Source organism: Cynocephalus volans, chromosome 10 (genome assembly GCF_027409185.1).
Source record: "Cynocephalus volans isolate mCynVol1 chromosome 10, mCynVol1.pri, whole genome shotgun sequence".
Taxonomy (NCBI): domain Eukaryota; kingdom Metazoa; phylum Chordata; class Mammalia; order Dermoptera; family Cynocephalidae; genus Cynocephalus; species Cynocephalus volans.
In genome coordinates this window covers 89,737,064-89,763,526 of record NC_084469.1, presented here as the reverse complement: position 1 = coordinate 89,763,526, position 26,463 = coordinate 89,737,064, and the positions used below count along the sequence as shown (strand labels likewise).

General features: G+C 42.0%; 1 protein-coding gene and 2 pseudogenes across 3 annotated transcripts in view; all 3 read right to left on the bottom strand.

The window, feature by feature from the left end:
• WTIP (WT1 interacting protein) overlaps nt 1–26,463 on the bottom strand; it is a 103,751-nt gene that overhangs the window by 53,965 nt on the left and 23,323 nt on the right. The gene's annotated exons all lie outside the window — the stretch shown is intronic.
• LOC134389412 (cytochrome c oxidase assembly protein COX15 homolog) lies at nt 8,950–10,191 on the bottom strand (annotated as a pseudogene).
• Nucleotides 19,267–19,372, bottom strand: LOC134389732 (small nucleolar RNA U3; annotated as a pseudogene).

Sequence of the window (26,463 nt, the reverse complement as noted above, 5' to 3'; positions counted from 1 at the left end):
GCAGTTTGGAGAAAGGGAAAGACTAGATCCATTAAAACAAATACAAATCATCACTATCTGCCCCAATTAACTCAGTGAGGCCAATATAATCATAACACCAAAATCCAGCCACTCAAGGACACAGACAAAATATTCCAAACAAGACATTGGTAACATGAATGAAATTACATATAAAAAGAATACCATATGCTGATTAATGAGAATTCGTATCAAGAATGCAAGGTAGGCTTAATATTAGAAAATCACTCAATGTAACATCACATTAACAGAACTAAGGGGGAAAACTGTATGCTCGCTTCATTAAAAAGATATGTTTTAAAATTCATTATCTTTTCTTGATTTAAGAAAATCTGAGAAAGTAGAAATAAAATAATATATCCTTAATCTAATAAAGAGTGTCTACAAAATAATCCTACAATAAAATTTCTATGTAATGGTGAAATATCAAAAGCTAGAATTTGGATGAAGGGTATCCGGAAGTACTTTAAATTTTTTTCTGCAACTTTTTTATAGCCTGAAATTATGCCAAAATAAAAGATTAATATAAAATAAAAAGGTATCAAGAGCAAAAAACGAAACAAAAGGAAAAACTTTCCCCTTGAGTTTAGATGCTAGACAAAAATACCTACTTTCACCATTGCTATCAAACATTGTACTGGAGAGCCTACAAACGCAATAAAGCAAGAGCATAAATAAAACATATGTGGATTGGAGATGAAGAAACAAATAGGTATTACATATATTTATTTAAATAATCCGAAAGAATCTACAGAGAAAATATCAAGGAGTTTTTTTAAATGCCACGTACAAGTCAATATAGAATAATTAAAATTTTCTATACAGCAGTACGAACATCTATAAATTTAAATGTTAAAAGTAGATAATATTCACAGCATTAAAAATAAAAGGAACCTTGAAACAAATAAATTATATATATGTATAACTTTATTGAGAGAAAAGGAAGATCAAAATAAATGGAGAAATGTACCTTCTTCATGGAGAGGACTACTAAATATTATAAAATTTTCTTTTCTCTCCAAATTGATCTATAGAGTTGTGTGGTTATGTTGAACTCAACAAGCTGGTTCTAAAATTATACAGAAATGCAAAGGGCCAAAAACAACAAAGATGCTATGGGAACCAGGCCAAAGTGGAAAGGCTCCCTCGGCCAAAGTCAGGAGCTGAAGACGTAGTGTGCACTCACGGTGTGATACCGGCGCAGAGACAGACAAATAGACCAGTGAAATAAAATAGAGAACTCAGAAGCAAATCTACATGGGACACTTGATCTTGGACAAAAGTGACTCTGAAGAGCAGTGGGAAAAGGATAAACTTCTCCTAAATAGTACAGGGACAAAAGAGTATCTATGTGAAAAAAGTAATTGAACTCTCACCGCGCATCTTACACAAAAGTTGATTCCATATAGATTAAAGGCCTCAGTGGAACGGGCAAAATAATAAAGGCTTCAGAAGGAAACATAGAAGAATATCTTTAAGACCTTGAAGGAGAAATGTTTTTTAAACAAAACACACACACATAAACACAACACTGAGCATAAAGGATAGCATTGATCAATTTAATTATATTAAAATTTGAACTTCTGTTCATTTAAAATCATTCATTAAAAGGTAATCCACAGTGTTGGGGAAGATATTTTCAACAAATAATCAAACAAGGGCTCTTATCCAGAATATAGAAAGAACTCCTACAAATCACTTAGCAGTGGGGGAGAAAAGGAAAGAAAACGCAATATATAAATTGGAAAAAATACTTCAACTAACCTTTCGCTAAATGACCAATAAATATATGAAGAGGTATTCAGCTTTATTACATCACAAAATGCAAATTGAAACCACAATGAGATACGACTGCACACCTACCTACCAGATAGTTAATATTACAATGGCAATACCACTTTTTGGTGATACAGAGAAATAAGAATTAATATACTGTTGCTGGGAATATGCATTGGTACAACTACTTAACATACTATCTAGTAAAGCCAAAAATATGAATGCTCTATGACCTAAAAACTCCACACATAGATATAAACTTTAACAAATGTGAATTTATATGTACACCAGGACTTACATACGTAAAAGCGCACTGTAGTATTGTTATTACAATAGAATATTTATACAATGGTATAATTTTTAAAAAACCATGTAGGACAGCATCAGAAAACAACAGGAATTAATAACAATAACAATGTTGAGCAAAAGAAGTTAGATATAGGAGAATATATACACTATGATCACATTCATATAAAAATCTTAAAGAGCAAAATTAAATGGTGATTACATGGTGATGATATTTAGGTGGTAAAACCACAAACTGAAGCAACAGTAAACCACAAAATTCAGGACAGTAGTTATTTCTGAAAGGTGAAAACCTTGCAATGAGGGGCTGACAGTGACCTTTCTCTTAGATGGAGGTATTACAAGGGTTTATATTATAATAATCTCTTAAGATATACTTTTATATTTTATGTACTTTTTTGTATATGTGTTATATGTCACAATACAAAGAAGTGAGGAGGAGAGGGGGAAATGGAAGGTGAAAGGGGGAGGGGAAACGGAAGGAAGAAGAAAGACAGGAGTGTTAGAGGAACAAGGGGGAAAGAGGGAAAGAGAACGGGAGAGAGGGGAAGACAGGGAGGGAAGAGTGGATGGGCAGAAAAAGCGATTGTAAATTAATTACATCGGTGTCATTCTGCCCACCCACACTCCACCACGGCTGGGTGGTCCTCCCCACCCACCCCCACCCACCCCCTTCAGTGATCCCAAAGTTGCAGGGCCAGAAAGGAAACACGCTACTACTTGATCGCTAGGGGTAATATGTGAGAGAAGCCAATTCTTAATTCTGAAACTCTTGAATCCAGGCAATGGAAGGACAGCTGCAGGAAGACCCCAGGAAGTGCTGACATGCCTCTTCCAGCCAGCTGCTTGGTCGTTCACAAATTGGTTACTGACTTAGAGCATATATGCATCCTGGAGGACATGACCACGGCCCCTCCAGGCATCGCTGCCCAGCTAGCACCATATCTGAGTCTTCAAAAGCCCATTCGATCCACTAACAAACCAGCTGCTTCTGGCTGATGGGTAACAGGGTAAGATCAGTGACCTCAGTGAGCATGAGACAACTGGCACATTTCATTTGCTGTAAAACAAGTCCTTCGTCAGTAGGACTGCTGCCTGGAATACCATGCTGCAAGTAAGGCATTCCTAAGTCTAGAGATGGTCTAAACCTTCATGGAACTGCTAGTCCCAACAGCAGCCAGAGTAGCAGGTGAGGCTGAGGTGACTCAGAGTGAGGCATGAGACATGTTGGATACCAACGCTCTTCTCTTTCCTCTTTCTCTCCCTACATCATGTCATATAGACTCTTAAAATGAAACACCATGTTCATGGTATTCACTGTGAAGCTTGTATCCCCAGCTTGCTTCCTCCTGACCAAGGCGAAGAGTTCCCCATCTCAGCAAATGGTACCCCCAAGACCAAGACCTTTCCCTCAATATTCCACGCCCAATTCACCAGCATTTCCAATCAAATCTATCTCTAAAATATATCTTGACTCTATTCTCTTCTCTCAGTATCCTCTACCACAACCACGGTCCAGGCCACCAACATCTCTGCCCAGATGAGGACAAGAAAGCACCCATCTGGTAACCAGAGGCCGGCAGTGACCTCCCCAAGACCCATTTCATGGCTGATGCGGGAATGAAAGTCAAATGGTTGAGGGCTGACTGGAGGCAAATGGAGACGGAGAGTAGAGAAGTCTTACAGGAAGTTTTGCTGTGAAGGGAAACAAGGGTCAGTGTAGTTGTCCCCAGGTGGGGTCAGTGTCACACTCTGCTCCCACATTTACTGTGACTGTCCCGAGTCAGACTTAGCCCTCTGCCTCACAGTCCCCATGACAAGCCCCTTGGTAAGATGCCTCTAACACCCTCAGTCATTTCAACTGCCCCCAGCTGAGGGGGCCTCTCTCCCCAGGGTCAACGTGACCCCTCTAGCTCAGGATCAGAGGACGTGAGGGGTGGAGCTGAGCTAAGCAGAGGCACAGAGAGGGAGCTGTGAGCAGAGGGGCGAGGAGATTGATTCTGGTGGGCAGTATCCGCGCCCCAGCCTAGCGTCAGGGATAACAGTCCCTGGCTGAGACCCACGCAGCTCAGGACTGCGGCCACTCCTCAGGCCCATGTCCAGCCTTTGACTGAGAGCCAGGCTGGGCCGGGCAGGGCAGGGAGCCTGGACGAGAGCAGCTGGAAATTCTCGTCCACTCTCTTGGCTCAACTTGAAGATCACTAAGCTCCTTAAAGTGCTTGGAATAAAAGGCAAGGGTGGTGACCTTCCTGGCCTCCAGCCAGTGCCACCTCCGGAATCCTCAAGGATGAGAGTGCAAACTTTCCCCTGGCCCCGGCACTGTCATAGAAAATTGTATGATCTGATTGTGACATGCAAATGAAATTACCTGTGTGACAGGCACTCTCAGGCATTTCTGGGCAGTCATGTAACCAGCAGTGTGGCAGGTGTGTGATGGATGTGTGTGACAAAGGCAGGTACCACACCTACACAGCAGTCATACATGAGCATCTGTATTGGGTGTGGGCTGATGGGAGTGACAAGTGAGTGGCTGGGCACAGACAGGTGAGTGAATGACAGGTACACAAACACCACCGCTGAGCACGTCCCTCCGAGGTGCCAAAGCAGATCAGAGCCAGAGTTCCCCCAGCCAGAAGGGACACATGTCCAGCTCTCCGGGTCTGTGCCCCCTGGCCTGGGCCCGCCGTGCAGCGCTCCCTCACCCCGCACCTTAGCTGCGGTCTTCCCCTGTCTCTGTCTCCAGGATGAAACCCACTCAGCAAGTGCTCCTTCCCTCAGACCAGCCCTCAGAACTTGATCTGTTGTCCGAGGAGTCTGTTTTAGGGGGATTTCCCACTTGGACAGTGTCACCAGATCATGTAATGTCAGGCAGAGTCCCCTACCCATGCCTTATAGGGTCTCTCCTGCCATTCAGCGCCACACCAGACCTTCCCCCCATCTCTCTCCCTCCCTCTCTCTCCCTCTCTCTCAAACACACATAGAGCAGAGTCAGCCAGGCACCCCATCACAACCACACAATCTACAATCATATTCATACAATCACAGACACCCCACTGTACACATACAGTCTACACACACTCCAAGTCTCATATGCAACCACAAACACACAGTCGCACATACTCCCAACCGTGCACATACTCACACGCACACACAATTCAGTTCTCACACACCAAGCCTTTTGCCCCAACACACAGTGAGATACGCGCACACTGCTCCCTAGAAGTCCTCCCGCTAACATACCACGTGTCACATAGTGACACACGCAGAGATGCGCACCAGAGCCAGCCCGTCCTGCATTCGATCTCAGCGGCCTGAATTCCTGCCCAAAGGATCTGGGGACAGGGGACTGGGGACCAGGCACAGCCCGCCTACTCTGCCCTGCAGGGCCACCAGGCAGCTCAAGCTTCGTCCGTCCGTCAAGCCTCACTGCCAGCCCTGTCCCAAGGATCTGGAGCTTAAGGGTCGCGCCCCTGAGAGGCTTCCCCAGCCGCCCGAGCCCTGGGGCTGCGGAGCTGCTTCCTTCTGCGCTGCTGCTCCCGGGTTCCGCTGGCTGGCCCCGCTTTGGGGAGGCTAGGCCACGCCTGTACATCCCAGCTACCACGTGCCTACTCTCCCTGCAGAGCCCTAGCAACTCTGCCCACAATTGATGGATGTCACGAATGAGTTTCTGAGCAGGGACAAGGCCACCAGCCTGGAGTCTGTCACACATACAAACCGACGCAGCTGGAACCCAGCACAGTGACCACCACCACCAGCACCACGCTACCTGGGAGGGAGAGGCCTGAGTGCCGCTAGCGGTGAGCACAGCAGGGGCTTGGGACCCACACGTGCTGTCTTCTTGACCGTCCTTGACCTCCTCTGAGAGCAGAAACCATGTTCACTGAAAACCTCCCTCTAACCCAATCTGCCCCATCTCACCAAGAAATCTCCCCGCAGATGGGGAGCTGCCCACAGAGTGGGCTTTGGGGGCTGGGCCTCTGCCCTCTGCTGCTCAGTCTCACCTCTCCGATCCCCCCCACTCTGTCTCCTCCTTCCCCAAAAGACCCCTCCCTCCAGCCTCCCACCCCTCCCCACAGGAAGACAACCACAAAAGCTGTGCTCTCCCCCATTCAAGTGGCACAAAATGCTGACTAGCCCACTGGTCACTGCCCAGGCCACCCATCCGGGCTGCAAGTAGCGGAGTGAGTCCAGGCCCCCCAGTCTTTCTCCAGCCACTGCTCTGCTCCTGCTCTCTCCATCCTGTTTGTGCTGTGCTGATTTAGGGCCAGGTCCACTGCTTTAGGGCCAGGAACCACTGCCCCACTGCCTGGTAAACTTTACCTACCATTCATCAATCTTTCCGTTTGTGTTTTTTAGCCAAAGAGGACATGGGAGGCACTGACCCCAGAAAGGAGGGTACCAGAGAGCCAGCCATTTGTCAGGCAGGCACATGGCAGTCTAATCTGGTACCCCACCACCTGTCCTCCTTCCCTCAACCATCACTCCCCATCTTCAACATTGCCCCTGCCATCTTGGAACTCCACTGGCCCTACCTCCACCCCCCACCCCAACTTCAATGGCAATCATCACACCCTCCCACCTGGGATTTTCAACTGCTCAAGTCCTCTGGGTTCCGGAACTCCACTACCACACCCTCCTCATCCTCAACTTCAACTTTAGTTCCCTCTAAACTCCGGCCTGAACCTCCACTCTTCTCCCACCAGGATCTCACTTGTTACCCCATCGCCAAAGTCCTCTGTAACACCCATTCAACTTTGACCATCCCCTTTCTCAATCCCATACCTGGATCACCAAGAGCCTCCAAAGCATCCCTGATCTAGCTCCCCAAACCAGCTCTATCCCTATCACCTCTCCCATCCACAGCCTGCCCCAACCCAAGGACCTTTCAAGGAATGGGCCTTATCCATTTGTGGGCCAGCCCCCAGTGGGATGCAGGAACCTAAGGAGCCATCTTGTGGCCTCCTTGCTCCCATCCATTTCCAAACCACATAGTTACAGGTCCCTGAGTCTTACACACACAAACACACACACACACACACACACACACCCAGAGCAGACCCACAGCTGGTGGGTTTGCGCCTACCAGTGGGAGCAGTGCCCAAAAGCACTTTCCGCATAGGCATTCCAGAGAGGGAACTACTTTGAAGGAGCCACAGGGAGCAAGGGAGAGACTGCAAGCCACTTACCAGCCACTTTACCCTTGAGTCCTGTCCCTGCAAGGACAGAGGTCATGACCTGGGTGTCTGAGCTGCCCAAGACTAAGGATGTCCCTGCCTCTCTTTAAAAGTGCTACACACACACACACACACACACACACACACACACACAAATTGAAGTTGATACGACAAGCAAACAGAAAGGACATTGTTGGGGGGGAGGGGGGGAGGGAGAAGGGAGGGAGGTTTTGGTGATGGGGAGCAATAATCAGCCACAATGTATATCGACAAAATAAAATTTAAAAAAAAAAAGTGCTATATTATTTTTGCAACAATTAACATTTCAGAAAAAGTATATTTAAATTAGATGTAATGTTTTTCCATAATGTTAATAAGCTTTCCTGAAATCATATGCAGACCAAGGCTCTATCTCTCACATATATGAAGTTGTTTTTCATCTAAACAGAGTGCATAAAGTATTCTTGAATTTAGAGTAGATTTCTTTTTACCTTATTTATCAAAGTGCAATGCCTGGGGTCCTCATGATATCAAAAGCCAAAGCTACGCTGATAGTGAAGACTGAACTTTCCTGCCCCTACTGGCCTTGCCAGTAAAACCAGGAAAAGGCAAACAGGCCCGCCATTTCCACTCCTGTTTATTGTTGTTGTGGAGTTTCTGCACAATGAAACAGGGCCAGAAGAAGTGAGGCTTCTGAAGATCCTAATCCATAAATCTCTAATGAGGCATGTAAAATAAAGTTTTAATAAATTGCGGAAAGGTACTGCACCCATGAAGGGAAAACTCGATACTAAAAGGGTGTCAATCATTCCCAAATTAATCTAGAATTTGAAAGCATTTTTTAAAAAATTTTCATTGAATCATAACTGATTATACATATTTTGGGGGTTCAACGTTAACATGTTGATCAAATTAATATTACTAGCATATATATTGTTACAAATCGCACTTATTCTTTATGCCCCTTGTCCAATCTCTCCCTATCCTCCTCTCCCTTTCCCCTCCCACTGGTAATTACCCTAGATTTCTTCTCTCCTTCTGAAAGAGTAGTGGTTACTCTGTTGATTTGTTGTCTAGATGATCTGTCCAATGCTGAGAGGTGTGATCAGGTCCCCCAACATTATCATAAAGCAGATGCTTCTTCTGTCACTTTGGAATGGGCTTCGTGGAGAGAGACATCCTCTTCTTTTCTTTGGTCTCTGCTGGTGACTTTCCTTGTGTCAGCGCACTCCAGGGGCTGGTGGACCATCTGCATGGTGGTTGTGGCATCTAGCCACTTTTGTGGCAGCCATGGTTATTGTGGTGGCTGTGGTGGGCCACCCATATGGAGTGATGTTTTTGGCATGCCCTTTTGTGCTGGTGGTGTGCCTGGTTGTGGGAGGAGGGAGTCCAGCCCCCAGATCCATGCCTCAGGACCCTGGCAGGGCCCCGAGGAACTGGCAGTGTGCCTGGTTGTGGGGGGGGGGGGGGTCCGGGCCTCAGATCCATGCCTCAGGTCCCCAGACAGGCCCTGAGGTACTGGTGGTAAAACAGGCAAAGAACTTTAAATAACTTGACCAATTTGGAAACCACTTAGTATGCCAAGGTTATCCTCATTGAAAAGCCCAAGTTCTTGTGCTCTCTGATGAGCTCTTAAAAGTGCAGTTTCAGTCTTAGGAAGCTGACCCTCTGAGAATTATTTTAGGACTCTTCAGAGTTTGTTCATGAGCCAAAGGGCACCACTGAGCAGAGCCAAGGAGCCTGACTGGTGACTGGCAGCCAAAGGAGTTGGAACATACATCAGAAGAGTGCTAATGCCCAAGCCCACCTGTGTATATGCCAAAGCCAGCAGAGTCACTGCTGCCATCTTTGTCCTTCAAAGAAGAGGAATTCTCCAGGAAAGGAAGTAGAGTGCTGTAATGGCAGTGACTGAAGTGATTCCCAGAATCCAGTGATCAAACTGCACCATGGTGGGATTCTCAAAAACATTCCTCAGGATGGGGAACAAGGCAAAGAGGTCCTCTGGAATCCATGACTCTCCCATTTGGGGGAAAGAGTTGTATACAAGCCCAGCATCCAGCCCTGCCATAAAAGCACTGAGAGAGCTGTAAGGAACACTAGACCCGCTGTTCCATGGGCAAATTGTCTCAAGCACGGGAGTTGATAGGTTTTAGGCAACTTGTGCTGAGGGAGCAGCAGTGAGAGTGAGGTCCACAAGCTGGCACAATAAAGAACAAGGGCTGACCCTAGACGGGCAGCGAGGCAAGACTGACTGACTCAGGGGATGTCACGGGGGTCTGGTTTTTCTTCTAAACCACTTTTCACCATATACCATCCTAACAGACCCTGGAAGCAGACTAAACCACAAAAGGCAAAAACACATCCTTTCATGCTATGGCTGAGCCAGCCCTTTCTCCACAAGTAGGCAGCAGGCAGGATGTATGCGAGGCCTACAAGACAACCCCACCTTCAGTGTGAATACTCCATGTACCAGACGAACTTGAATTCTGCCAACGTCATCTCATGATTCAAGATTTTTAAATTCTGGAAATTGCTGGTATCTTTGGAATTTTGCTTCCCATTCTTCTTGGCTTGTAGGTGGCTTCATCTCCTTTATTAAATGCCAATCTACCATCGAGAGGCCAGACTCTGTCAATCTAGTTACTCCACCAAGAATAACTGCTCCAGCCACTCTTCCACTGCAGACTAGGAGCCACCGGCCTACCAACCACTAAGCAGCCTTTGAGGGAAGGGACACTGTACCCCTTCCAGACTGCAAAGCTGCTTCAGAGATGGTGCTGGATTGCCCTGGCCTCAGAGGGCGCCTGAAGGCACAGCTGCAACTACACTGTGCTCTACGCGCCGCCCCAAGAATCAGGAGCCAGAGACACAGGCCCCCCAGGAAGGCCTTCAAGGGCAGGAAGAGCAACCACTGCATACTGACAACAGGGCACAGACGCCACCTGTACAGCCCAGTGCTCAGCAGTCTCCATTCTGAAAGCATTTCAAATCAAAATTCCAACAAGTAGGGCCGAGCCCGTGGCGCACTCGGGAGAGAGCGCTGGGAGCGCGGCGACGCTCCCACCGCGGGTTCGGATCCTATATAGGAATGGCCGGTGCACTCACTGGCTGAGGGCCGGTCACGAAAAAGACAAAAAAAAAAAAAAAAATTCCAACAAGTATTTTTCTTCTTTTGTAATGTGAAGTGGTTGTAACAGTTCTTCACTGAATAAATGTGTAAGAATATTCAAGCCCCAAACTAGTAAACTGGGAAAAGAGCATAAATAGGCAAATCACAAAAAAGGAAGCACGTGGCCATTATGGCCATTGCATGGAAAAGATGTTCATTCTCACAAGTAATCAAAAGCTGCAAATTAAAACAATTTTCACCAAAATGGAACAGAGTTTGAAAAAAAAAACAAAAAAACTGGCAATACCCAGGGTTGGTAAAGGTGAAAAAAACTGGTATTTTAATATTATTGTGCCACTTGGCACAAATGTTTTGATGGGCAAGTTGGTTGTGTGGCTCAAAAGACAGAAAACCCTCTGACCTACTATTTCCACTCTTAGATCTTGATCATAAATAAGTAATTATGTCCAGGCACAGAGACAGCTACCATAGCCTTTTATCACTACATGATTCACAAAAGCAATGTCTTAAATGTCCAATAGGGAAACAGACGATGTTTTACAAGAAATAAATTATCTAAATTTTCCACAATGTACCACAATGAACACATGTTGCTTTGCAGAAAGAAAAGTTCAAGTGAGAGTCATATTTACTTTTTTAAAGAAGATGGCAAGGTCCTTACACAGAAAAAGTTGGGAAACCACTGTCAAAGGGTGGATTTGCTAGAGGCATCTCTCTAGACAACACCTCAACACAGACGGTGGTGGAAGTGGGTGATGGGGAATGTCTTGGGGCAGTAAATATCCTCCATCCAGTTCAGCCCCCCAGGATCCCTGGGAACTGCAAGTCCTGAAACGCATGGTGGGAGGGCTGGCGAGAGGGGGAGGCACACAGCTGAAAGCTGTTGCTTTCCAGGCTGCGCTTCTTGGCTCTCCACACAATGCTAGGCAGCAGCTCTTCGGAATCATCCATCCTGGCCTCATCTGCAGGGTCCTGGCCATGCAAAGACAACATGCGACCCAAAATGGGAACATGCCCACGCAAGGAGACACATGGCAGCATGTCAACACACCACTACAAATAAAGCCATATAGACTTCTGGTTACAGAGGGTGGACTGAGCACCTTCATTCATGTCCTCTCCCTCTCGTGACCAAACCAAACTAAGGATAAGGATATATTAAAATTTACAGTCGATAACCAAGAGAATGGGAAGCAGTTCATTAGAGGCTCTGAGATCTCAACAAAATGGTAAAAAAGGAAAATAGTGGCAGGAGAAGATTGAAAGGGGAGCTTAGCAGCACTCGAGGATAAAGGGCTCCGAGGTAGAGCAGTGTGACCATCTGACACCAGGGTCTGTGTGGAGCAATGGGACTGTGTGATATGAGTGTTTGTATGGGACAGAGTGTTCGTGTGTACGGGATGGAGTGTTGTGTGTGGTTGTGTAACAACGTTGTGGCTGAGTGAAACCGTATGACCAATGTCTGCGTTGCTTCATAACTGTGTTGCTGGTGTCTGTGTTTGACTGTAGGGCTGTGTATGATCAGAGTCTGATTGTAACTATGCTACTTGTGACAATACGCAACCACTGTCTCTTGATGGTTGTCTAACAGTGTAGGGCTACTTATTCTATAAAAATGTTTGACCAGGATTCACATTGACTGAGATTACCAGTGTCTATCTGTGACTGTGTGACTACGTATGACCAGATCAACCACACTGGTCGGTCTTTGTGACTGTGTGATTAGTCCTCTAGATTGTATAACTGGTCATGATTCACTGCCTTTTTCTGCAGGAGGATTAACTTCCCCTCCTCACTGGTGTCAGGCTTCGTCTATTGACAGGTTTCAGCCAATGCACTTTAAGTGGAAATAACACGTGTGACTCCCAGGCCAGGGCTTTCAGAGCTGTCATGTGCTGCTGTGTTCTTTGCTCTCTACCCTGAGACCAGTGATGTCCCAGACAGGGAAGCTCCTTTAGGTTGAGTCCCAAGAGGAAAAAAATTAAAAGCACAACCACAGTTTAGCAGGATAAACATGCAGCATGAACAGAAAATAAATCTGAGTTGTTGTAAACACTAAGATTTTAAGGTCACTTGTTACTGCAACATAATGTATGTTGTGACTGATACGGCCAGTGACTGCGTGGGAACAAGGCTGAGTGACCAAGGCCTGGGTGCAACTGAGATCACTGATCACATTATTATTCAGCAAATAGTCACTGTCCCCTCCCGCCCTCTGTGGAAGAAACATAAAAGGGGTCTTCAAAAATGTCATGGAAAGATTAGTATTATCTTTTAATTCCATTTTTCTGCAAATTTTTTGAAGAACCCTCATACTTCCTTGCCTCTCTGGTTGAGCTTGGCCATGCTATGGCCAATGCAATGTGAGTAGGGGTGACACACACCAGGCCATAACAGAGTCTTTTACCCATGCTTGCATGGTTTGTCCTCTTGCACTTGTGCTGTCTTCTATAACATGAGCACTCCCCAGAGAGCTATGCTCCTTCAGCCTGGGCCCAGAAGTGAGGGACACATGCAGCATTCCTGAGCACAACCCCAGCCTGGAGCAGAACCTCTCCAGCCTAACCACAGAACTGTGAGAAAGAAATTGGTGGATAGTTGTAAGCCAATGAAATTTGGGGCTTGTGTCTTATGCAGCATTATCACAGCAGGAACTAATACACTCAGTATGACCCACACGTGTGTCTGATTAAATGACTGTGCATGAAGATTATCAGTGTGTCTGTGTAAGACCAGTGTCTGGGGGTGCGGGATATGTACAACTAGTATCTCTGTGAGACCACGTTGACAATGTGTGACCAGTGTAAGCTTGAGGTCTTTGAGTGCCATTTACACTAGTGTCTGTGTAAGCTTATGACTGAAGACAACCAGTGCAGGCTCAGTATCTGGGTATAATTGTGTGACTGTGCAACACCAGTGTCTGAAGTGATTACAGGGTTGTGCGTATAACCAGTGTCTATATTCATCATGTGATTGCATATCACCAATCAGAGTAAAGCCAGGGCACAACCAGTGTCTACATGTGACCAGATTACGGTGTATGACCAATGATTTGGGTCAACACGTGAATGAGTCACAAGGTATATCTAGTGTCTATATGTGATCATGTGACCATATCAACAGAGTCTGCATTTCATTGTGTGACTCTATCAATAGTATCCGTGACTGTTTGTTGATATAATATGAACAATGTATGACTTAAAGCTGTATGTAAATGTGAATTACCAGTGTCTATATGTGACCTTGTGATGGTGTATGTCAGAGTCTGTAGGTATGACTGTGCATTACTAATATCTATCTGACTGCAATTGTGTACCACCATTGTCCATGTGTGACCAAGAGACAATGTATGACTAGTACACATCCAGTATCAGAAGACTGTCTATTACTGATATCTGTGACAATGACTGGGTAAGAATTAATTGTACATAACTGTAGTTGCCTCATGGTAAAGGAACTGGATGGCTGCAGGTCAGAGTAGAAGAGAAACTTACATTTCACTGCAGACACTTTTATTTCTTTAGAATTTCGAACCATGTGCATGTGTTACCTACTTGTAAATAAATTCATTAAATTAACACACACAAAAAAGTTAACCTGGGTGTTGATAACTCAGTAGAATGGAAAGCAAATCTTACAGGCAGAGTTCTCAGAGCAAACAAAGGCAGGGAGGAGAGGAAAAGCCTGGTGTGACCTCAGAGGACATGACAGACCAGAGAGATGGTTGAGAGTACTACTGGGACTAAGTAGAAGTGGGAGATGCAGGAGTAGGAACCAAAGATGGGACTTCAAAGAGGAGCTGCAGAACAACAGTGGTGCCACCAGCTGAGACAGCAAACCAGGAGGTGCAGACTTAGGGAAAAGGTGAGATGGTCCCTCAGAGATACTAGACAGAGTTAAAATGGGTGGATGGATGAACGTGTCTGACGTTTCAGGAAGATCTGGAGATAGATTCAAGAGTCATCAGTTTACAGGAGAAAATCAAAATCATAAAACAGTAGTAAAAGTGAGTAACAACAAGAAAGGAACTAACTCACACCAAGCATTTACTATATGCTAATCTTTGTGTTAGTAGATTATATGCACTAAATAATTTAATCTTGTTGGCAATGTCCTCTTGGTAGAACAGATAAAGTTTATTTACTATAAAATATTTAATGTTGAATATACATATAAAAAATCTGTGACCTGGATTCCATTTTTTGCATTTGTCAAACTAGATACAAACTCGATACAATTCTCCCAACGAAATCATTAAACAGATTAAATTTTTAAAAGCTTTTTCAAATGCTTTGCTGAACCAATCAGCAAAAAAGAGAGAGAGGAAAATTGCACATAAACCAAAAATGAAGGAAAAGAGGTAATCCTGGAAAGAAGGAAGCACACAAGTCAGCTGTCACCATGAAGGTACGTGAAAATTCTGGAAATCTTAAGTTTCCACTGTGATGACTGCTCCAGACACAAGAAACAGAATATAAATCTCATACCCACCCAATGCAGTATGAGTAAAAGAGAGGTCCACATAAAGCTGGAACCTTGGAGGGGTTTTATATTATAAAAGTAATGAGAAGTAAATCTACTACGAAGAAATACCACTACCTTGACCTTGACTCTGAATGGAGACCAAAAAAATGTTTCCAATGAGAATGTCTATCCTTATGCAGGTTTGCTGTCTAAATTCATGATACCTGTGTTTACTAAAAAATTAAGCTAGTAGTTAAAGCATGGTGTTAAAACACCAAGGTCAAGGGTTCAATCCCTATACCAGCCAGATGCCCCCCCCTCCCAAAAAATATTAAGCTGAGAATTAAATTTAAAGTTAAATTTAAAATTAAGCCGACAGGCTGGACGGTTAGCTCAGTTGGTTAGAACACAGTGCTGATAACACCAAGGTTTAGATTCAATCCCTGTACTAGCCAGCTATCAAAAAAAAAAAAAAAAAAAAAATTAAAATTTTTAAAAATTAAAATGAAGCTGAAAATTTAATTTTAATTTAATTTACACTTTAAATCTAATTGAAAACAAATTTCTGTTGTTGTTGTTGGCTGGCCAGTATGGGGATCTGAACCTGTGACCTTGGTGTTACCAACACAATGCTCTCCCAAGTGAGCTAAGTGGCCAGCCACTCTAATTTAAAGTTTAAATTTAAATCTAAACTCCCTGAGTTGGGAGTACCTTCAGGTGATTGGAAGAAGCAAATACAAATTATTTAAAGAAGAATTCAATTTCAATCCAGGCCTCAAAGCTCGAAGGAAAATAATTAGCTCACAAACAAAAGTCACAAAACACACAAAAAACAGACATTATGAGTTACTATCCAGGGAACTAGCAAAATGCAGACCCACAAAAACTTCAAACCAAGGATATAAATAATAAGCTTGAATATATTTAAAGAAACTTAGGGCCGGCCCATGGCTCACTTGGGAGGGTGTGGTGCTGATAACCCCAAGGCCACAGGTTCAAATCCCTATATAGGGATGGCCGGTTAGCTCACTTGGGAGAACATGGTAAGGGTTAAGATCCCCTTACCAGTCATCTTTAAAAAAAAAAATGAAATTTTATTTTATTTTTATTTTTTAATTTTAACTTCTCAACATACATTGCAGTCGATTTTCATGACACTTTACCTGTTCCTCTTCCCCTCTACCTCCCTGCCCTCCTCCTACATATATTTAAAGAAATTTTAAATCTTCAATATTCATATAAGAAAGAGAATACTATATAAAATCTTTTAAGTTCTAACAATAAACAGAAGCTCTAGAAATTTAAAAAATATGTTAATTAAAATTCAAACTCATTGGATGGATTCAACAGATTAGACATAGTTGTAGAAAGGATTTGTGATCTAGATGATAGATCCAAAGGAACTTTCAAGAACTCAGTCCGGACAAAGAGATGGGCAATATATAAGACAGGTTAAGAAAGACAGTTCAAACAGGGATAACACAGTCTAATTGGAATTCCAGGAGGAAATAATAGAAAGAATGGAGAAAAACTAACATACAAAAAGGATAACAACTGAAAACTGCATCAATTGTAGAAAGATTCTAATCCTTGGATCCAGGAAGGCCAATACATCCCAGGCAAGAAAAAAAATGTCAAGCCCACACATAGATACATCACAGAGGAAAGTATATAACACCAAAGACAAAAAGATCTTTAAAAGAAGCCAGAATGAAATAACTCACCTATAAAAGAATAGCCATTAAAAGGACAATTAACTTCTTAATAGCAACAAAGAAAGTATAAGGAAATAAGATAAAAATGTTCAATGTACTGACAGTAAACCTAGAATTCATTACCCAGTGACAATGTATGTCAATATTAAAGACAATCTTATTAATTAAAGGCATTTTTAAGACAAATGAAGATAGAAACTAAAATCCTGACAGACCCTAACAAATGAAAGTTCTAAAATTAGAAACCCTGGCAGAACAAAATGATTCCTTATGGAAAGTCTGAGATGCAAGAATAAACGGTGACTCAATATATCAGCGATATATGGATAAATCTCAATAAACATTTATTTATAGCTCAGTTGGTTAGAACATGGTGTTATAACACCAAGGTCAAGGGTTCAGATCCCCATACTGGCCAACTGGCCAGCCACACACACACATACAAAAAACTAACTTAAAAAAGAACCCACTAATATCTAATTTGTAGTAGGAAACAAGAGAATAAAACTAAAACATGGGAGAAAACATATCTCATAAGATGGAAGGGGATTATTCTCTTCACTGCTGGGGGAAAAAAAGATGGAAGGAGAGCGGTCTATGGTGTTAAACTGTGTTAAATATGCATGTTATAACAGGATCACCACCAAAAAAAATACATAGAGCATATAACTTCTAAAAACATAAAGTGGAATGAGAAAAAAACAATTAATCAAAAGAAATTAATTCAATTAATTTAAAAGAAAGGGAGAAATACAAGAGAACTGAAAAAGCACGTCAAATATAAAGCACATTATAAGGTATGGAAAAAAATCAAAATATATCAAGTAAAATTTAGAAGAAATATAAGGGATCCAGGACGTATTGAATGTAAAGAAATAGTATCAGCTCATAAAGAAAGAGCCAGAGACATTGCAAAGCGGAAAGGGAACTTTGGACCCCAAAATTTCCATGGGCAGGAAGCAGGATGAGAAAACCACTCAACTGCAACGTAGGCTACTTTTTATGATAAAGGAAAATTATTCAGAGTGGAACTTAGAATCCAGAGGGCAAAGCCAAGAGCCACAGTGAATTATTCCCAGGCAGTACAATAAAGCCCTAATCAAGGAACTGGAAACGTGTTTAACTTGATTTCAGAATTGCTTTGAACTAGTTATTCCTGCATGCTTCCTTTTCCCTCCCTTTTTGAAGAGGAAGGTCAGTAACAGTTATCACATTCTTGTTCCACAATTGCTTTTTGGGTGTGTCAAGGGCGGAAAATTTCTCTCTTTAGTTCACAGGTGTTCTGTGCTCAAGGAGCTGTACTGGAGGAACTGCATCCTACAAGCCTCATCTACACCTGCACTCAATTTGAATGATGAGATCCTGGACTTAGACTTGATGCTTCAAGGTGAGGGTCTTGGGAGGTGGGATGAATGTATTTTACATGTGGGAGATATGTGAACAGCTGTGCCCAGAAGGAAGACTGTATTTTCCAAATACGACCTTGTGTTTATTATTATCTGGGTTCTCCAGAGAAACTGGAATGGAATGGAACGGAACAGAATAGACAGAGACAGACAGAGATAATGAGGAATTGGTTCATGTGGTTATGGATGGAGGCTTAGAAATCCAGCGATCTGCCGTTTCGTGGAGACTCAGAAAAGCTGGTGGTTTATTTCCAGACTAAGTTTGAAGTCTTGAAAACCAGGAGAACTGATGGTGTGAGTTCTAGTTCAAGTCCAAAGGCTTGAGAATCAAGTGGTGTATGTCCCAGTCCAAGCTTACAAGAAGACCAATGCTCCAGCTCATGCAGTCAGACTGAGAGTAAATTCTCCCTTCCTCTGACTTTGATTGGATGGTAACCACCCACATTGGGGAGGGCCATCTGCTTTACTTAGTCTACCAATTCAAATGCTAATCTCATCTAGAAACGCCCTCACAGACATACCTAGAAATAACGTTTGACCAAATACCTGGGCACATGACCCAGTCAAATCAACACATAAAAGTAATCATCACAGCGTTGTACATGCTCTATTTGCAATATGAGGCTGACCCTGACACACCTCTCTTAAGTGGTTGGGCTATGTCACCTACTCGTTAACCTGGATGGACTTTTGCAACTGCCTCCACCAATAAACTGTGGCAGAAGTGATGCCAAATGACTTCCAAGGCTAGGGTCACAAAAAGTGATACAATTTCTCTCTCTCCCTCTCTCTCCATTCCCCCCCGCCCCACATACCTCCCTCTTTCTCTGTGTGTGTGGACATGTGACTTTGGAGCCTAGAACTACAATGTAAAAAGCCCAGCCATGCTGAAGACTTCATGCCAAAGAGGCCATGTGAGGGAACCATACAGAAATATAGAGAAATGCTGGAGTAGCCCCAGCTGTTCCAGCTCCCATCTGTTGGAATCTTTCTAGACCAATTTTCTGATCATGAATGAAGAGGCCCTCAAAATGTCCCCAGCCCAGCCACCATCTGACTGCAAGCATATGAGAAACCTCAAGTCAGAAACTTAGCCGAGCCACTCCTAAATTCCTAATGCTCAGAAACTGTGAGAAATAACAAATGATTTCTGTTATTTTAAGCCACTACATTTTAAGGAGATTTGCTATGTTCTGCAATCATTTAAAAAATCAGAAAGGAAATTTTATTACTTTGCTAGGGCTGCCATAACAAATATCACAACCTGGGTGGCTTAAACTACAGAAATTAATTATCCTCACAGTTCTGGGAACTAGAAGTCCAAGATCAAGGTGTCAGTCAGATTTAACGAACTATAGAAATGATCCCTGAAAGTATAGTCTTGTCAGTCAGATTTAAGGCCTCTCTCCCGGGCTTGTAGGTGGTCATCTTCCTGTGTCTTCACGAGGTCTTTCCTCTGTACTTGCTTGTGTCCTAATCTTCTCTTCATATACCCATATGACCTCATTCTATCTTAATTACCTCTTTACAGGCTCTATCTCCAAATACAGCCACATGCTGAGATACTGGGGGTTAAGACTTCAACATATGAATTTTGAGGGGAAAACAATTCAGCCTGCAACAGATATAGAAGATATGCATGGCAAAATTAATAAGCCTGATCTACTAGTCTGATGTAGAACATTGCACCCAGCAGTAGAGAATATACATCCTAATTAAGCAGTAATTGAACATTTACAAAAATTGGCCTTCCTTTAGTCCATAAGCCAAGTCTTCACATATTTCAAAGGACTGATATGTATCTTTTACATTCTCTATCACAATGCAATTAATCTGTAAGTCAAAATAAAAAGATAACTAGAATGAAGTATGGAAACTTTTTTAAAAGCTTCTAAAGAACTCATGGAACAAAGAACAAACCTTAATGAAAATTAGAAAGCCTGTAAATTAAGAGTTCAGACATCCAATTTAAAATGTTAGAAAAAGAACAGAGAACTAATCCAAAAAATAAAGATTAGATCAAAATTAATTAAATTAAAAGGGATATACAACAGAGAGGATCTTTGAATAGACTAATAAAACAGCACAACTGACAATATTAGTTTAAAAAAAAGACATAAAGCACAATAAAAACAATATCACAATATTAATGTTTTATGTATATATCTGATATAAAACAATATCAGAAATAAAAGTACATTTTTTTTTTTTTTGTCTTTTTTGTGACCAGCACTCAGCCAGTGAGTGCACCGGCCATTCCTATATAGGATCCGAACCCGCGGTGGGAAGCCGCGCTCCCAGCGCCGCACTCTCCCAAGTGCGCCACGGGCTCGGCCCAAAAGTACATTTCTAAAGTAATAAAACTAACTGAAATTGAACCAACAAGAAATAGGAAATCTTATAAATCCTACAACAGGGCTAGCTGGTTAGCTCAGTTGGTTAGAACACGGTCTTATAACACGAAGGTGATGGGTTTGGATTCCCGGACTGGCCAGCCACCAAAAATTTAAAAAATCCTACAACTATTTAAGCCATTGAAGCACTAATTTAAATTTCCCTCCAGGGCCTCAGTAAGTTTTACAGTCAAATGCTACCAAACATATATTTTTTTAAATACTTCCAATCACACAGAAACTTCTCCAGGGAATAGAAAAAGAAAAGAAATTCCCTTACTATATTTTATCAATCTTATGATGATTTGATATCAAAAGCAGATAATAATAACACAAAAAAGAACAATTACAAGCCAAATTCATTCACAAATATAATAGAAAAATTATTTTAAATATTACTAACCCCAAATTCATTAGTTTAATTTAAAAATAATAATTTAGCATGAATCAGTTGAGTCTACACCAGATATAGGTTAGTGTCATATTAGGAAGTTAATTAATTGTGCTTTCCCATTCCCCTTTCTGAAAAATTCAGTCCTAAGCTATTAGGTGCAGTAGAGCAAGACAGTTAATAATTAGGGAAGAAGGTCCAGTGCAGGGAGTAAGAGCATGAGCAGGGTGTCCACAAAGGGTGAGGGACAGCGGTCATGAGAGATCAGGTACATACAGAGAGATTGATCAAATATATTAAAAATAATGGAAGCCAGGTTTCTCACTGTTGAAGAAGGGAGTTGGATCAAGAGAAAACTAGAATGAACCCTGTGGTGTTTAATGAGAACTGGCAATATCCATGTTTAATCATGGATCTTAATACATATAAATACATGTGAAAATAAGTATAGATATAAATGTACATGTATATAAATATATATCTTTGAGGATACATATACATGTGTGTATATATATATATATTTGAGAAATCTTCAAAACATTCATGGAAAGATTCATATTATGTTTTAATTCCATTTTTCCATGAACTTTTTGAAGTATCCTCATATGGGTATGTTTGGATATACATGTAAACATAGTTCCAAGCTCCACTCACTGATAGTGCCAGAGTGCCTTGGACTAGCAACTCCCCAACAGCAAAGAGCACAACTAATGTTAAGATTTGATATCTAAATATCATTCTCCACCTAAAAGAACCCAGGATCAGGGCTGGCTGGTTAGCTCAGTTGGGTAGAGTGCAGCCTTGTAACACCAAGGACAAGGGTTTGGTTCCCCTTACTGGTCAGCCACCAAAAAATAAAAGATAAAAACAAATAATAAGTAAATAAAGGAACCCAGGATTCTTGGAGATGGCTGACTTCAGGGCTGAAAAAGGGAAGGCACAAGATGACTCTGGAATATCTTATTGTGCCAGAAAGCAAGGAAGTTTTCAAGGAATGATAGGGACATTTTTAAAAACACAGAAGCCAGACTGAAGGAACTCGTACTCATCAAATCTGGGACAATTTGAGTATCAAAATAAACAATGATAATAATGAATTATAACATATTAAATAAAATAGAAAACAAGAGTCCCTATAATATACAATATAAATAATGAACAAATTGAAATAAACAGCAACAACAAATCAGGGGGAGGAAAGAAATCTGATTCCTATAATTGCCACATTATATTATCTAAAATGCCTAGTTTTCAACAAAAAATTATAAGACATACAAAGCAAAAAAAGGAATGCAGGGCCCATACATGAGGCAGGGAGTGGGGAGGGGACCAACCAATAGAAATTGTTCCTGAGAGGGCCCAGATGTCAGACTTATAGAAAGAGACTTTAAATCAGCTATTTTAAGAACTATATACATCAGCCATATTCAAAGAACTAAGGGAAGCCACATGTAATAAATTTTTTTAAAGTATGACAACAATGACTGACCAAATAAGAAATATCAATAAATAGAAATAACAAAAAAAGAACAAAATAATAATTCTAAAGTTGCAAAGCACAGTAACTGAAATGAAAAATTTAACAGCAGATTTGACCAAGCAAAAGGAAGAATTAGCACATTTAAAGATAGGTCAATTAAAATGATCTAGTCTGAGGTACAGAAAAAAAAAAAAAGAAGAAAAGTTAAGAGAGACTCCAACACCTGGCATCACCATCAGAGACTCCATTCAAACCATTCCAACATATGCATAATGTAAGTCTGAGAAGAGAAAAACAGACAAGGGGACAGAAAGAATATTTGAAGAAATAATGGCTGAAAACTTCCCAAATTTTATGAAAAGCATTAATTAACACATCCAAGAAGTTCAATAAACTCCAACTAAGGTAAATTCAAGGAGAGCCACACTTAGGTACATCATAGTCTAACTGTCAAAAGTAAAGGCAAAGAGAGAATCTTGAAAGCAGAAAAGAAAAATGACATCACAAGAGATCTTCAATAAGAGCCACAGCTGACTTCTCATCAGAAACCATGGAAGTCAGAAAATAGAGGGATAAATATTCAAAGTACTAAAAGAAAAAGATAATTGTCAACCAAGAGTACTATATCAAGCAAATCTGTCCTCAAAACGTAAGAGAAATTAAGACATTCAAAGATAAATAAAAAAGAACAAACATACAGATAATAGGAATCCCAGAAGAAGAAAACCAATGCAAGGGAACAAAATAAACATTAAACCTATAATTGTACAAAACTTTCTTGAAATAAAAAGATTTGAAATCACATGCTGAAAAAGCACATTGTGTATCTGAGAATAACTCCAAATTGCCGACATTAAGACATATTCTGGTAAGATTAATGGACTTTAGATAAAATCTTAAAAATTTAAATCTAAGCAAAAAGAGTTTAAAGGGGGAAAAAATAAATTATCATCAAACTTTGACAACAATGCTTTATGCCAAAAGAAACTCAATTAGGGCCGAGCCCGTGGTGCACTCAGGAGAGTGCGGCGCTGGGAGCGCGGCGACGCTCCCGCCGCGGGTTCGGATCCTATATAGGAATGGCCGGTGCACTCACTGGCTGAGTGCCGGTCACGAAAAAGACAAAAAAGAAAAAAAGAAAAAAAAGAAACTCAATTAAAGAAAATGTGACCTGAATCTTTTATATCGAGCAAAACTGACTTTCAGGTAAAAGGCACAAACTACTATCAACATGCAAAAATTCAGGCAACATTGTTCTCTTGGTTCTTGCCTGAACCAAGAATCTACTAGAAAATAAGCTTTATACAGCCAAAATAACTAGACAGACATCAAAACTAGGACTGGTGATGAGCATCAAACATATAATTATTTTAGAACTAGGACTAAATGAGGGATAAGATGGAAAGAGCCTGCTATGTAATAACTATATGTTCTGACCATATAGATATAATACAATAATTGTTAAATGGAGAGAAAATGAGAATATATGCCAAGAAATTTTGATTGGTTCCATACTCATAATAGTGATGATAGTATTAGTACTTTTATTCTGGGACTGCTATGTGCGTAATGTGTTCTATTCCATTCCCAACTAGAGTACTGAAATTTAATTCTGACGCTAACTGCCCAGAGTTAGTGCCAGATTCCACAGGTTTAAGGACAAAGTCCTTCACAAGATTTCCCTCACTTCAGATGCCAGCCACATGTAGGGTCCCAGGTTACCCACACTTCTGACCAACTGGCTACAAATTTGGGGGTTCCCATAACTGCCCCATGTTTGATAATTCACTAGAATGATTCATAGGACTCAGAGAAAGCTATTCTTACAACTACAGTTATATTATAAAGGATACACATAGGTCTGGGGGAGAGAGCAGAGCCTCCATGTCCCCTCCCTGTGGAGTCAGGGTGCATCACTCTCCCAGCATATCAATGTGTTCCAACAAGCAGGAAGCTCCACTGAGCCTCAATGTCCACAGATCTTATTGGGATTTTATTATGTAGGTATGATCAATTAAATGGTTGGCCACATGATTGAACTCAATCCTCAGCCCCTCTTCTCTCTCCAGAGTTCAGGCTGGCCCAAAGTTCCAACCTTCTAATCACATGGCTGGTCTTCCCAGTGACCTGTCCCCATCCTGAAGCTATCTAGAGGCCTTCCATGAGTCACCTCATTAACATGACAAGACACTCCTCATCAGAAAATTTCAAGGTTTTTTGAAGCTCTGTGCCACGAACTGGGGTCAAAGACCAAATAAAGAAAATGAGTAATTATCAAAAATTCTAATACTATCTTCCTCTCTATCCTTGTGAATTAGAACACTCAATGTGTAACATAGAAGAGAGAGAGAAAGAAGTTAAGTAAAAATCCTACGGCCCTGAATTTTAATTGGGAGTATCAGTATAAACTCATAATGTATTTTATTCTTTCAAATATGTGATATAGATGAATGCACGTATAATACAGATTAGATATAATATAGCAGAAGTAAAATAGAAGGTAAGTAAAAATGCTGTAGTCTTGAATTTGAATTGGAGTGTAAGTTGTTACAAGCACTTTGGAAAATGATTTGGCAACATCTAGCAAAGCAAAATATTACACATACCCTATGACCCAGCAATTCCACTCATTGGCATATATCCTAGCAAAATTCTTAGATATGTGAACCAAGATAAGAATGTATAAGAAGGTGCATAGGTATGCTGTTTTTAAAAGCTATAAACTAGAAACAACTCAAATAGCCATGAACAGCATATGTTGAAATCACTTTTGTTGTATCCATCAATGGAATAAACCCTAGTAATAAAAAAGAATGACATAAACACAGATGACTCTCTAAAACGTAAGGTTGAGCAGAAGTACACTCAGAAGAAAACATATGGGGTGATGCAATTAATATAAAGTCCTAGGGCCGAGCCCGTGGCGCACTCGGGAGGGTGCGGCGCTGGGAGCGCAGCAACGCTCCCACCGTGGGTTCAGATCCTATATAGGAATGGCCGGTGCACTCACTGGCTGAGTGCCGGTCACAAAAAAGACAAAAAAATATATATATAAAGTCCTAAAACACTCAATGCTAAATAATAAATTGTTTAAGGATTCATACATACATGGGTGGCAAAACTATATAGAGAAGGAAAGGAGTGCCCGACAGGATTCAGCACAACAGCTACCTCAGAGAGGATACCTGTGGGGGTATGGGATCGGAGCAGGGCACATTTGGGACACTGGTTATGTTCTACTTCTCAAGCTAGGAAGTAGATCCACTGGGATGTGTTCTTTTCTTTAAAGTGTACATATATGTTTTCTATCCTCAGTATGCATGATATATTTTTCTATATAAAATTGAAAAGCGGGGGCTGGCCAGTTAGCTCAGCTGGTTACAGCAGTGTTATAACACCAAGGTCAAGGGTTTGGCTTCCCATACCAGCCAGTGGCCAAAAAATAAGCAAAATAAAATTGAAAAAAGACAGAAAAAGCATGACTCCACGTTGAACTGTGAGGGCAGGGTAGGAAGAGGACAGGGCTCTGCATCTAGGGAGAGTTTCGGAGGTGGGGAGAGCCTGCACGCGCTTAAGAGCTGCTCTCCCTGATAGTGGCAAGGAGGAGGCCAGCACGGCTGCAGGCCAGTGAGTTTATAATTGAAAAGGAGAAAGAGGGATTGAGCCCACATTTCCTCAGGTGGGGAAGGGAGACATCCAGAACCAAGCAAAGGAGGTTAAGGGCAGCCCCGAGGGGTGGAATGAGCCCCTACACCACACAGAGAGGGGCAGAGGAGCAGAATGGAGGCGAGACCCAGGGTGAGACTTGCAGAGAGGGCTGGTTGGAGGACCCTGGCCCCGAACATCCACCTCCAACATGGACACGTCCTGGGGGGCTCTGGGCAGAGGGTGTGCAGCTGGCTCAGTGGCCCCTTCTAGGGAGCAGGCTGACCTGAGTCGGGGACAATGCTGTGACCTCAAAGCCACACTGACCACCCAGCTGAGACCATGAAGGCAGCAAACACTGTGACCCCATCTCCAGGTCATGTGTTCCCCCCACATCCCCTCAGTACACACCACTGCAGACATGCTTTGTCCCACATTCATTCACCTACGTGGTAACAGCAACTCTTTTACTGAGCATTTATTACAAACCTGTCAGAGTTCCAAGTAGCTTACACGTATAGACCTAGTCATTTAACCAACATTCACCAACATCTTAGGAGCCAGA